Raw genomic sequence first — 12,589 nt, 5'->3', positions numbered from 1 at the left:
GTCTGTACCCTGTCTACTCTGCCGGGTTTACGCGCGCGTTCCATCTCTGCTATCCTAGCTTCCATCTTTTTGATAGTTTCGGCTTGCTGCAGCACCTGCCTTTGTAGCTCCTTCTCTCGAGCAGTCTCATTTTGGGAGCCCGCGTTGGGCCAGCTCACCTTTTTCCTCGTGGCACTTGGGCTTCTTCCATGACCGGAACCTTGCCCTCCTCCATTTGCCAGGCTCGGGTCCGGGCAGTGGCGGGAAGGAAGCTGACCGGTCCCTGCTCTTGCTATCGCCTCTCGCACCGCTAGATGACCGCTTCCTGGGCCTCGAACGCCGCTCCTCCTTGCCCGTCTGGCTCTTGTCCTCGTTGCTCTGCTGCAGACCCGTCGGCTGCTGACGGGCTAGGCGAAACTTGCAGTTCCGACTTCCCGTGCTGTGCGCCCCATGACACACGATGCAGTCCGGCGTGCAGGTCAGCGACTCTCCCTCCGGTGGTGCAGGATGTTCTTTCTCGCAGCGGCGACACAAGTTAGTCTTCGGACGATAGCAAACGTCCGCCCGATGTCCCACTCGTCTGCAGTTATAGCAGGTCTCGAGTAACTCTCTATATGGGATCACAGCGTACAGACAGTTCCAATAGATGACTTGCCGGGGAACGCGCTTCCCCCCGAACGTGATCTGAATCGCCTTTGACTTGCCCAAAGGTCTGGCATCCAAAATTTCCATGTCTTCATTCCTCTTCAAGAATCCTGCGCGAATTTCTGCCAGTGGGCATCCGTTGTACGCATTGTAAATTACTCCGCGCACAGAATTCTCCGGCGCCGCCACGTACGCCGAAACCGCAAGGTCACGACCGCCCAGCTGGAGCGTCTTGACATTCGCATATGCCCCACTACGATTCATACACGGCGTGCTCACCGTCATCGTGTTGTTTCTCTCATTGACCCGCACCAGGTCTTCTTCCACCGCAGTCGCGTTCGTCAGCTTCGCTGCCGCTCTCAGGGCACATCCGAGCTCCCTCGGCGTCACTATGCTCAAGTCCCAATTCTTGGGCCGGCACACAACCTTGAAATCCTTGGCTGGCATCTGAAGAAACGGTCCCCGTTTCTTCCACACCGGCGCTTTCCCCCGCTTGACTTGGGCTGCTCCGTGCGTCTGGCGCCCGTCGCTGCCCGCCTGTTTCTCGGTAGGCCTACTCTCGGTGTGGTCCCCGTACACAGTCTTCTTGAAGCGATCTTGCGCCTTCAAAACCCAGGCCCATTCTCCCGCCTCGAATTCTTCGGGCGTTATAGATTCTCCCTCAACGGAGTACTCCATCATCTTTAGCCTCGCAAAGGCCCACTACCACAAGGCACGGCCCTGGAGCCCGGCGCCGTAGGCGTCGGCTCGGCCTATAGATTAGGCCTAATTTTGCCGCACCGTGGTAGAGTACAAATCGTGAAGAAAACCCCTAAAAGGGGGAACACTTGCCAAAATATGGTGTCCACAGGTACAGGGCAACTTCCTGCAGACGATTCCACAAAAAGCAAGACCAAGGCACAGCGCGTTCCACCGAAAAACGGTCTCAAGGCGGGAGCTCATGCGGAACACGTCCGCTCAGCGTCCCCTCAGCGCACATCCAAAGCGCGTTAACCGCGAAGCTCGCGGCTTGCTGCCCGTTCGTTCGGCGCGGAAGCTATGCTGGCGTTCGTCGCATCGGGTTTGTCGAGACCGATGTGCCGACGAACTACGACTGCAACTTGAGTCCCGCGCGTTTCGGCAAGGCGCCTGGCTGCGCTTCAACGTGGTTTGCCGCTCCGCGTGTCCGTTTCACCGTACGTAGCAGATCGATTTGTCTAACGGGCAAGGCGCCGCGCCGAAAGGGCGATGGCGTTCCGTGGACTCCCTGGCAGTGCTGCAACACGCTGTCGCGTTCCACTCTTAAAGGCGAAGCTTAAGCGTCCTCCAATTTTCTTTAGATGTGGTTGAGCTGCTCGTAGAAGACACATATATAAGCTTTCAATGATGTTTTCTCCGAATTGAGCCGGATATACCGTGCTCTCGCTTTATTGAAAATGATAAGGTTTTCATGTGTTGGGTATCTACGTAAAATGCCCCAGGGTTTGTTTTGTTTTTTTCGCTTCTCGACATTCCTGTGTGTACCAAACTTCGATTTTGTGGCACCACTCCCGATGGCTGAGGAATAGGCAGCCGTGCGGCAATGATTGTACAGGTTGTGAACATTTCCTTCAGTTCGTCTATACCGCGCGCGGTCATCTGAAAATACTTTCTCCGGACTGGCTTTTTCTCGAAAAGTGCGCAGTCGACTAAATAAAACTTCCAACGGCGAGGTTTCGTCGGGATAATTGATTATGAGGATGATAGGCTGATACTGACACACAAATGATCACTTCCGTACGGGTTATCTAGAACATCCCACTTAAAATCGGTAAAAACAGATGGCGAACAACAAGATAAATCCAAGCAGCTCATTTTCCCAGTGCTTGGAAAGCAGTACGCGTGTTTTCCCGTATTCAGTAGGCACATGCTACTGCACATAATAAAATCTTCTAGGATAGGATAAACTTTACTGCACTATAGTTTCTATACACGTCAGAGTGCAGACGCCGTCTTGCTTTGAAATCTTCTAAAATACGGCCTCTAGTGTCCGCACTACCCCAAAAAGAGGAGTGTGCATTAAAATCCCCCACCACCAGATATGGTTCTAGCAGCTGTTGGAAAAGTGCTTCCATGTCATGTTGTGTTACAGAAAGGTGTGGCTGAAGATATACCGAGGATATTGGTATTGTTTTAAAATTAAGGATGGTGACTGCTACAGTTTCATATTTGGTGTTAAGATTTATTTCGTGGGTCGAAACACCGCTCTGGACAACAATAGCATGCCCCTCCAGACAGCCTACTCGCTTGCTTTCGGTCACACCGAAAGACGTTATACCTCTTTAAAATATTTTTTGTAGAGGTCCTAAATTGGTCTCTTGTAGACAGACGGCGACCGGAGAAAGGAAGTTCAAAATATCTTCTACATCGCTGTAGTTTTTTTTTTAAATCCACGACAATTCCAGCCGATTGAAAATGCCATGTTAAATGAGTTTTGGGGGGTTTAGGTAGAAACTGAAGTCTCCAGAGTTCTTGGGTCCGTTATTGGAGTTTTTTTCTTTTCCGCTCAAGAAAGCTACGCCTCCGCTGAAGCAGGAGTGAACTTGGGGTAGTGTCCATCGCCTCCCTAGAGGAGCGCAGAGTAGCTGCGGGTGCACGAGTTGTAGGTCTTTCCCGATTGGGGGAAGCCTTGCGGGCTGCCGGCCCAGAAGCCAGAGAGCCCTTTGTTCGAGGTGGCAGGGCAGCATTTGCTGCATCTGCAGGGGGCGCGGATGGCTTTGCCTCAGGCTCACTGTGTGTGGCCTGAAGTGATGCCCCGCCCTGTCGCACAACATTGGCGAAGTTTATTTTGGCTGTGAACAAGAATGTTCTCTGTGTTTGTGCAAATCGTTTTCGGGCTTCGTGAAATGTTATGTTTTCTTTAGTATTAATACTTATATATCTTTCTCTTTCTTCCGGGATGGGCATGACCTTGAGTACGCGGGGTGGTCCCCTTCACAGTTTGCACACTTTGGCACCGAGTTGCAGACATCAGATTGGTGTTCACTGGATGCACATTTGGCACAAGTTAGGCGGCCGCGACAGCTCTGGGAGCCATGGCCGAATATTTAACACATTTATTTTTTAATACCTCAAAGGCCCACTAGAGGCATTACATGAGGGGTAATGAAGAACCGTCGGGGGTTTGAGATGTATGTCTGTTATTTTCATATACCCTACTTCTATGGATTCGGGGAATTGGCTGGAGGCAAATGTCAGGGCTAGGTGTTTTGACGGTATTTCCTTGTCTTTCCGGATTTTTATACGATGGACATCAGTGACGTTCTGGTCTCTGGGGCCCTCCAACATTTCTTTTTCAGTCAGGGTGAGGAAATCGTGTTCAGAAATAACGCCTCTCACAGCACTGAGGGACCTATGGGCACTGATGGAAACAGGTATGTCTCCAAAGGTTACTACGTATGTTTGAGAGCTTGGAATAGTGCGCTTTGTCTCGGATCTGGAGGAGTAGGTCGCCGTTGGCCAGCTTCGTCACCTTGTACCAAGGCCCAATGCATCGGTCACAGATTTGGAAACAATGAAAAAAGAGACGATTCTCGCTTGCTTGTCTACTACTTCACTGTGTACCACGCGCTATCTGGCGAATATTTTTTTTTGCAGGAATTCTAGTGTGACATCGGTCAGCAGTCTTTTTGAGCGCGATCACTTTGTGTGGGGGAGGAGCCATAAAAAAATCGTGTTGTTCGGCTGTGGTGCCAGCCACCCAACACGGAGCCCAACGAGGGGACGGGACAGGAACTTTCAAGCAAGTCCTGTCCACGCCAGCTGTACACCACGACCATACCCACATATGGGCAACTCGGGGTAGTCGCTCCACACAAGGTGAACCCCAGCCGCCAGGAAAAAAGAGAAACTCAAGATTAGAGGAGGAGACAGGAAAGTTGAAAGAAGATAGGAAAGAGAAAGATGAAGGGGAGGACAGGAAGAGGCGACTGCCGATTTCCCCCATTCGGATCAGTCCGGAGGTGCAGTACGTCTACACGAAGCTGGGGCCGAAGTGGTGTGTTGCCTCCGTCCAGGGGCCATTTAGGTTCAAACGCTCGGCATCGGCTCAACCATCAGGGCCCCTTTTCCCCGGACACGGCCGAGCCACGTACTGCTAAGCTCGGGTGCTCGGGTCCATGGTGACACACTGCTCACCATCATCCCCCTGCGGGGACGTCCCTGCGGATGCTCAAGAGCCCGTGGTGTCGCAACTAACCAACATCTGCATGTAGCAGACGCCCCGTGGAGGCGAGAATATTTATTCAACTATAAAATGCAGAAGACATTCGGCGACGCTGGCGACCCAGGCTGGGCATCGGGTGAATTACTGTCGTGACGTGATTAATATTTCAGGTGCGATCGGCTTACATCCTGGTGCGTTTTGCTCGCTGCGCTGGGCATCTGCGTGGCAGCTTTTAGCGAATGATTCTTTGTTCTCGCAAGACAAGTGGCAAAGAATAAAAAGAAAGTACTGCCGCTTCTGCACACACACGCACGCACGCACACGTGTTATCGCTCGAACGACGCCTCGTACACGCAAGACGGTAGGGAAATGAGCGGCGGAAAGCAAGAGGTCAATGACTCGAGACCGAGAATAGCCCTAACTGCCGCGCCGTACTTCCCTAAACAGAATTCGCAACTGGATCTCTGGTTGCGGCACGGCCGTACGAGGAAAAACCGGGCACCGGCAGCGATTATTTCTGGCATACGTAGCTTCTTCGTAACGCCACGAAAAAGCAAAAAGAAGATTCACGCCACCTGTGCACGTCACAACGCAGTGACCTGCACAGCATATATGCACAGCAATGGTAATACACGAGAGGCAAGCTGCAGGCGGGCTCCAGAATAGGACAATGAAATAACAGAGTTGAACGAAAAGAGCACACACAGACGGCATCGCAGGAAGGCGCCCCTGTCGGCACAGCTCGCGAAGAAGAAGGGGGAATGGCGGCAGGGAGACCCCAAAGAGGAACCAGCGCACGCCCGCGGCAAGGTCGCACGCCTCGAAATACCCACGCTCTCGACGTTTTTCTCAAGCTCAGCTCGGCGCCGCAGACGGCGCGCGCGCACAAATATATACGCACGGTATGCACCGGGACTCGAGCGAGGAACAGCAGCCGCTGTGCGCCTCCTTCCCCGTGGAAGCAGCAGAAGAAGCAGACGACCAATGCGCAGCGATATGGAAGCCTCGATGATTCTTGTTTGCCGCGAGCAGCGGTGCCATTTTTCGCGCTTTCTGGGGAAGCGGCCACCAGGGTAGAGAAATGCACGTGACGGCAGGCTCACGAGGAATACAAACCAGAGCGCGAAAGCCTGAAAATAGGTGAACAGGTGCGAGCCTGACCGAACCCCCATCAATGACAAGGTCGATGCATCATCGCCAGCCAATTAAGGCACATTGCGTGTTTATATATAGACGCCGCAATTTCCTTGCGACCGGACGTGAACCAGAGCGCTGTGACGACGCGGACCGTACGACCGGCGTGCGCTGCTAGTGAAAGCCTGTCACGTATCTGCCGAGGCCTCCTCTATATACTCCGATGGCAACCGCTTCGGAGAAATCTGGACGCCTCCCTCGTCGCGATGTGGCGCCACTTACGGGGACCGACACTGCTGCTGGTGCGGCTGGCAACTCTGCAAAGCGCCGCCTCGCGATCAGAAAGTGAAGGGAAAATTTGTTGGCCCATTTCCGCTGGTAACGCGGCCAGTCATGAGGTGTGCTCTCACTGCACGTGCAGCAGAGCAGGCACGAAGGCTAGCGTGAGGACAAATTCTAGCAGCAGAAGACGCGGTTTGGTTCACCTCATCGGCGCCGAAACCAAAGGAGGCCGCACGTACGCCAGCACGCGTGCACACGCTCAAATAGAGGCAAAGACGGCATGCACGGCAACGACAAGGGAGACACGAAACGGCGTCGTGTGCAGGAGACTAGGAGGGCAAGGCAATACCGCCCAACCTGGCGCTACTGCGTTTCAAGTTGCCACAGGAATATAACAAACCATGCAGTGTTGGCGGAACTACGCGCCCGGCAAATGTCAGAGGGCGGCGGCAAAATACTCCAAGGCAAGTGACGGCAGAGTACATCGTAACAAAACTCTCACCACCATGCGCGCAGTTGGCGCGATAGAGCTGCGCGTTCAGCCATGACTGGAAGACGCGGTATACTCGCAACAGCGTACATTAACAGCGGACATTAATTATGCGATGCTCCCAATATTTAACTCAAGAGAGAAATTCCGACTTGGTGCTCTAGGTACACGCCCGCAAAGAATCAGACCATAAGGTGCCCTAATAAGGATGTTCCTGCACCACGTCATTAGACACCGGGATCCCGTGCGTGCGTATATAGTCCACAGCAGGCACCTTTTACAACATGCTCGCGGCGAGGCCACCTCACCTTTGCAGCTGGTCTCCGTGCTTCACGTCCGCACTGGGCTGTCCATGCCTGACCTCCCCTGCACAGGACAAGGAGAGAATTGTCAAGCGCCAAAAATCCGATACAAAAGCCACGTTTCTATAGGGTGACTTATAACCCGTCCGTGTGGGATGGCGCGAGCTTCATACTTGTTTTGTGCATGAAAGCACGGGCATTGCCTGACAGGCCGACTACAAATACAAGAAAATTCACACATGAAAGACATAGGAACCGTATATATATATCCCGGGCGCCAGACACCCGAGCCCGTAGCAGGCGCAAATACACCGTGACTGCGCAAGAATAATAAGGAAAAGCACGCAAAACGCCCCACAGCGGCTTCCTGAACCCACGGAAAAACCGTAGCGTAAGGAGATTCCGCCAAAATTCAACGAAGCGCCAGGGTATACTGAATCTCCGTGTGCACGCCAAATAACCTCGCGGAGAGCGCCGCCACTAAATTACTCCGCTCGGCGTCTCAAACCTCGCAAAAAAAAAAAAAAAAACATCGCGGTATGCGCGCTTTTTGCGCGCCGCTAGGCCTCGAGCATTTTTATTACGACTTCCAGCGAGGCACCCTATGAGTTTTTTTTTCTTTTCCTTTTAACGGCGCACTTGAAATGTTAATTCCAAGAACTGCGCGCCAGCAAGACAGAACCTTCCATACAAGGAGCGCGCGGGGACGGGCGCAGTTATTGCACCGCGCATTAGCCAGCGCTGCTTTGTTGGAGGATAAACTTGGGACCACCAAAGCTTGATAGGCACGGACTCACGGTGCCCTTCCGGCCCGTGTGCCGCCCATCAGGGAGACGCGGAGGAGCGGCGTTGTACGGTCGCCTACGCAATTCCTTCCATGCAGAAGCCTGTCACTCGCGAGCTCATTTTCGGCTGCATGCACGCTTGGCTTCGTCGCCGAACAATACGCGCGTCTTAACAATGCACGCATGTTCACCGTCGACCCAGCGACCTCGCCCCTGCTCATGCACACATCAACCTACAGTAAAGAAAGCATGAATAACGCGAACGGAGGAGGAGGCAGACCTACTATCTGCCGACTCCTGTTGGTATATAGTTACTTGGTACATGTTGTTGGCAACTACGGATTAACTACACATCAACTACACACGCGCGCTATCCCCATCACGTTCAAGAGCTTCCTTCCTGATAGAGCTCAGGACGCGTAATTTGGACGTCGTGGGTTCGGATCCCACCGGCGCAATGCGGTTGTTTTGTAGCGATAGCTACATTAAGCTAGAATTCCGAGCCTTCAGCGTGGCCACCCCGTAGCCACCGTGGCGGCGCCGTGGCTGGTCACGTGGTGCGGAGCAGCTGCCGGCGGCGCGGCTCTCCGGCGAAACCGAACCGGGGGGGGGGGGGGGGGGAGTGGAGAGGGAGGGAGAGAGTGAATCCATGTGCAGGGACGAAGGTGATGAAGGAACGCCCAGCGAAATGGAGCGGCGAAAGACTGACTTTGCAATTCGACTGAGCGAGTTCCACTCGGCCAGCTGTTGCTATCGCGTCACTCCAGGTTTTAACCACAGCTAAACCAGAGCCAATTTTTTTTCTTCTGCTTTTCTACTCAATTATGTTTGAGCGATAAAATATTCACTAAGAAAAAAAAAATCTATGCTCCTTGGTTTCACTGCCTGCTTGCTTCTCTGACATATATATATATATATATATATATACACTTATGAAGGGAGCCAACAGTCACCGAAAGCAAGGTGCATAGGGGAACGTTGTATATATATATATATATATATATATATATATATATATATATATATATATATATATATATATATATATATATATGGTCGAGGGTGGCGCTAGTGAACACTCTCAAGGTTCGCGTACACCAAATAAACATAAATACCCACGAGAGCAGCAGATTGGACAGCCGTCGCCGTAGCTCAGTTGGTAAGAGCACCGGACGCGGTATTCGGAGGTCGTGGGCTCGGATCCCACCGGCGGCATGGTTGTTTTTTCTGCTGCTTTATAATTTTCTTTAAGCCATTTATTAATCTAAGTAATATTATCTCACTGATAACCACAACACATTAATATATATATATATATATATATATATATATATATATATATATATATATATATATATATATATATATATATATATATATATATATATATATATATATATATATATATATATATATAAAGCAGCAGAAAAAACAACCATGCCGCCGGTGGGATCCGAGCCCACGACCTCCGAATACCGCGTCCGGTGCTCTTACCAACTGAGCTACGGCGACGGCTGTCCAATCTGCTGCTCTCGTGGGTATTTATGTTTATTTGGTGTACGCGAACCTTGAGAGTGTTCACTAGCGCCACCCTCGACCATATATATATAATGCAGCGAAAAGGAGCTTTGTCGGCACGGTCAGTGGGGAAACCAACGTTTGAAACAAATGAACCAACACATTCTTCCACAGCCGGAGCGTCAATTGTTTCAAACGTTGGTCTGCGTTTTTCACTTCGCCGGAAACAAAGCAAAAGCTTGGGTATGTGACAGGTGACCCCGCGATGTAAGGAAGAAAGAAAAAAGAAAGCAAAGACATAACCCGGCGTGTAGCTGCCACAGGAAGCAAAGGAGAGAGCGAAAAACGGAAGGCAAGAGCAAAGGCCCAACAAAGGCCGTTCCACGCAAAGAATGGGCGCCCACAATGCCTGCATAACCTACTTGTGTTTCGTGGGGCGGCGTCATCAAGGACGCTTGGGGCAGCGCGGCCACATATAATAGGGTTTTTCGCGGACGCGACCGCGAGACTCCGGAGACCGACGTCGTCGATAAAAGAACAGGGGGGGGGAGCCACCGGAAGCAGCAACAAGCTTCGCGGCGGCAGCAAAAAATTGCGCGCTGTCAGCATGGATCGGAAATTGTGATTTGCCTCATGAGAGAGCACCGAAGAGGGCGCCATTGCAACCATGCAAGCGACCGCGAGCTAAAGTGATATCCTCGAAAACGGCCAGGCTGCTCGCATGATTGGCTCCTACGGTAGGTCAGTCGCGGTGCAGGTCTTCGAGGATGGCACGGAGCTGATAAGCGGCGAGATGGCCGCAGCGGAAGAAGTGCGGCTCCGTGGCTCATACAATGCAGCGCCAAGGACAGACCTGTCCAGTCTGGACTGGCAGCCCCTCACTCACCGGTCGAAAACATACGGGACGAAGGAAAGGAAAGAACCACACAGACAGACACAAAAACTTTATTCAGCAAGTGCGTTTTAGACCCAGCTGGGTCCCTGGGCCACTTCGCGGTCCCGCACTGCATCAAGTAGGTCAAACCGGGACATGACGTCGGCAGCCCGAGTCACCGCAGCAAGCTGCGATGTCGGGTCTGCAGACATAAGCAGGACCTCCCAGTCCTCCCAGCTCGAGATGGCGAGCTGTCCCCGCGGGGGAGGGTCAGCAGGGCAGCCGAAAAGGATATGGGAGAGTGTGGCGTGGGGGTCACCGCATAGGGAGCATGCAGGGCATGTGCCGCAATAGTGGGATAAAAGCTGAGGGGATGACAGAGAGCGGGTCTGGAGGCGTCTGAAGATGATCTGTTGGGAGTGCGTAAGAGAGGGGTGGGGAGGAGGGTAAGTCCGACGGTCCAAACGGGGTATTTGCGTGAGCTCCGCAAAGGTGTGCGCCCGCTCCCTCGAGAATCCTGGATCGAGACTGTCCTGAGCCCGGCAAATCGGACCTCGGGCCAATTTATCGGCAGCCTACCACGTCTCGAGTTAACAGCCCTCACAGCTCTAAAACAACAGTGACAAGCCCCGCACTATTCAGACAAAAAAAAATGGCGGTGGTTTAGCTCTGGTTAAACCTGGAGTGACGCGATAGCTACAGCTGGCCGGGTGGAACTTGGTCACGTGACCAACCACGTGATCAGCCACGGCGCCGCGCCGCAGGCAGCTGCTCCATACCACGTGACCGCGTGGCGGCGCAGCCACAGGGCGGCAGTGCCGCCACAGGGAAGCGGAACTTGATCATGTGACCAACCACGTGGGGAACCACATAAGCCACAGCGCCGCGCCGCCGGCAGCTGCTCAGCACCACGTGAACAACCACGTGACGGCGCAGCCACGCTGAAGGCTCTAAATGCTACCGTAATGTAGCTATGGCTACAAAAAGACCATTTTTTCCATTTTCTACATGCGTGCGAAATCCTCGTACTGCTTTCGTTACCCCGTAATCACAGCGTTTAAACACTCTGAGAACACAAAAGAATCGAAAACATGCATGCAGTTTATATTAAGAGGCAGCCTGCCTTCAAAAATTTAATGTCGACAGTCGCAGACACGAGGAATTTTTATGGTTTATGAAGGTTTAACGTTCCAAAGCGACTCAGGCTATGAGGGACGCCGTAGTGAAGGGCTCAGGAATTTTCGACAACCTAAGGTTCTTTCACGTGCAGTGACGTCGCACACTACACGGGCCTCATGAATTTCGCCTCCATCGAAATTCAACCGCCGCGGCCAGGATCTAAAACGCGTCTTTCGGGTGAGCACCATAACCACTGTTTTGAGGCTGACGAGCTGACAATTGTCATGTCAAGGAGGGACGCCGATAACCTCTCCAAGAATGATTCTAACGTTCTCTCTCTCTCTCTCTCTCTCTCTCTCTCTCTCTCTCTCTCTCTCTCTCTCTCTCTCTCTCTCTCTCTCTCTCTCTCTCTCTCTCACACACACACACACACACACACACACACACACACACACACACACACACACACACACACACACACACACACACACACACACACACACACACACACACACACACACACACACACACACACACACACACACACACACACACACACACACACACACACACACACACACACACACACACACACACACAGATAGAGAGAGAAGAATCAAGGGTGGCGGGGTGGGGTAACTGACATGCGGATACGGTGGGTTCAGTCGCCACTGGTTTCCCTCTTTCGTTCGTTCTTGCTATCTAGACTCTAGCGCTCTTTATCTTATCATTTCCTTTTGTGGGGATAATACATCGCGCTCACCCTCGACTTTTCACGTGCGAATGAATCACCACGCGATTCGCAGAAGTTGCGCGCGGTTCGCAGCCTCGCGCTTTCAACGCTACACTTAGTCTCCCAAGGACACCCTGGAGTGAAGGCTTCACCCCGCACTGAATTTGGAGCTCCGAGACGGAAACGAACAGAGCAGGGCGGCACACACTGCATCAGTGCGCAGGGCACAAACGTGCAAATATTACTCTGGGAGGAGATATGCTGAACCTTTACCCCTTTCTGCTATAGCCTCCCTTTATTGTCTACTCCTAGTTATATACTTGGTAACTGCCTCCGACGTTAAACAGCCGTAACCGGAGCATTTCGTTATCAAGGAGAAAAAAAAAAGTATTTCTGCAGCAGACACGAGAAGCGATCCGTTGGCACAGCGACAAAATGATGAACAGCACATAAAAACGAACCGGTTAGCATCGGAGGGGAAAACAGAACTGCCCATGAGAAATGAAAAGGGGGTGGGGGAAGCAGAGGCAAAACAAAGAGCGGCA

The 12,589-nt window shown here is 52.3% G+C and overlaps 1 protein-coding gene and 2 non-coding genes across 12 annotated transcripts in view; 1 reads left to right on the top strand and 2 right to left on the bottom strand.

Annotated features, from left to right (window-relative positions):
- Positions 1 to 12,589, bottom strand: part of EndoA (SH3 domain containing GRB2 like, endophilin-A) — an 88,379-nt gene that overhangs the window by 51,008 nt on the left and 24,782 nt on the right. For all 10 annotated transcript variants that reach the window (XM_077659234.1, XM_077659235.1, XM_077659236.1 and 7 more), the window contains one exon: positions 7,022 to 7,079. The gene's annotated coding sequence lies outside the window, so the exon portion shown is untranslated. Of the gene's footprint in view, positions 1 to 7,021; positions 7,080 to 12,589 lie in introns of those variants that run through there.
- TRNAP-CGG (transfer RNA proline (anticodon CGG)) lies at positions 8,942 to 9,015 on the top strand. Its single transcript has one exon. It is a non-coding gene; the product is annotated as a tRNA-Pro (tRNA).
- Positions 9,239 to 9,312, bottom strand: TRNAP-CGG (transfer RNA proline (anticodon CGG)). Its single transcript has one exon. It is a non-coding gene; the product is annotated as a tRNA-Pro (tRNA).

This window comes from Amblyomma americanum, chromosome 3, assembly GCF_052857255.1.
Source record: "Amblyomma americanum isolate KBUSLIRL-KWMA chromosome 3, ASM5285725v1, whole genome shotgun sequence".
In the NCBI taxonomy this organism is placed as follows: domain Eukaryota; kingdom Metazoa; phylum Arthropoda; class Arachnida; order Ixodida; family Ixodidae; genus Amblyomma; species Amblyomma americanum.
The sequence above is the reverse complement of the archived record's forward strand: the minus strand, read 5'-3'. Positions and strand labels throughout refer to the sequence as shown.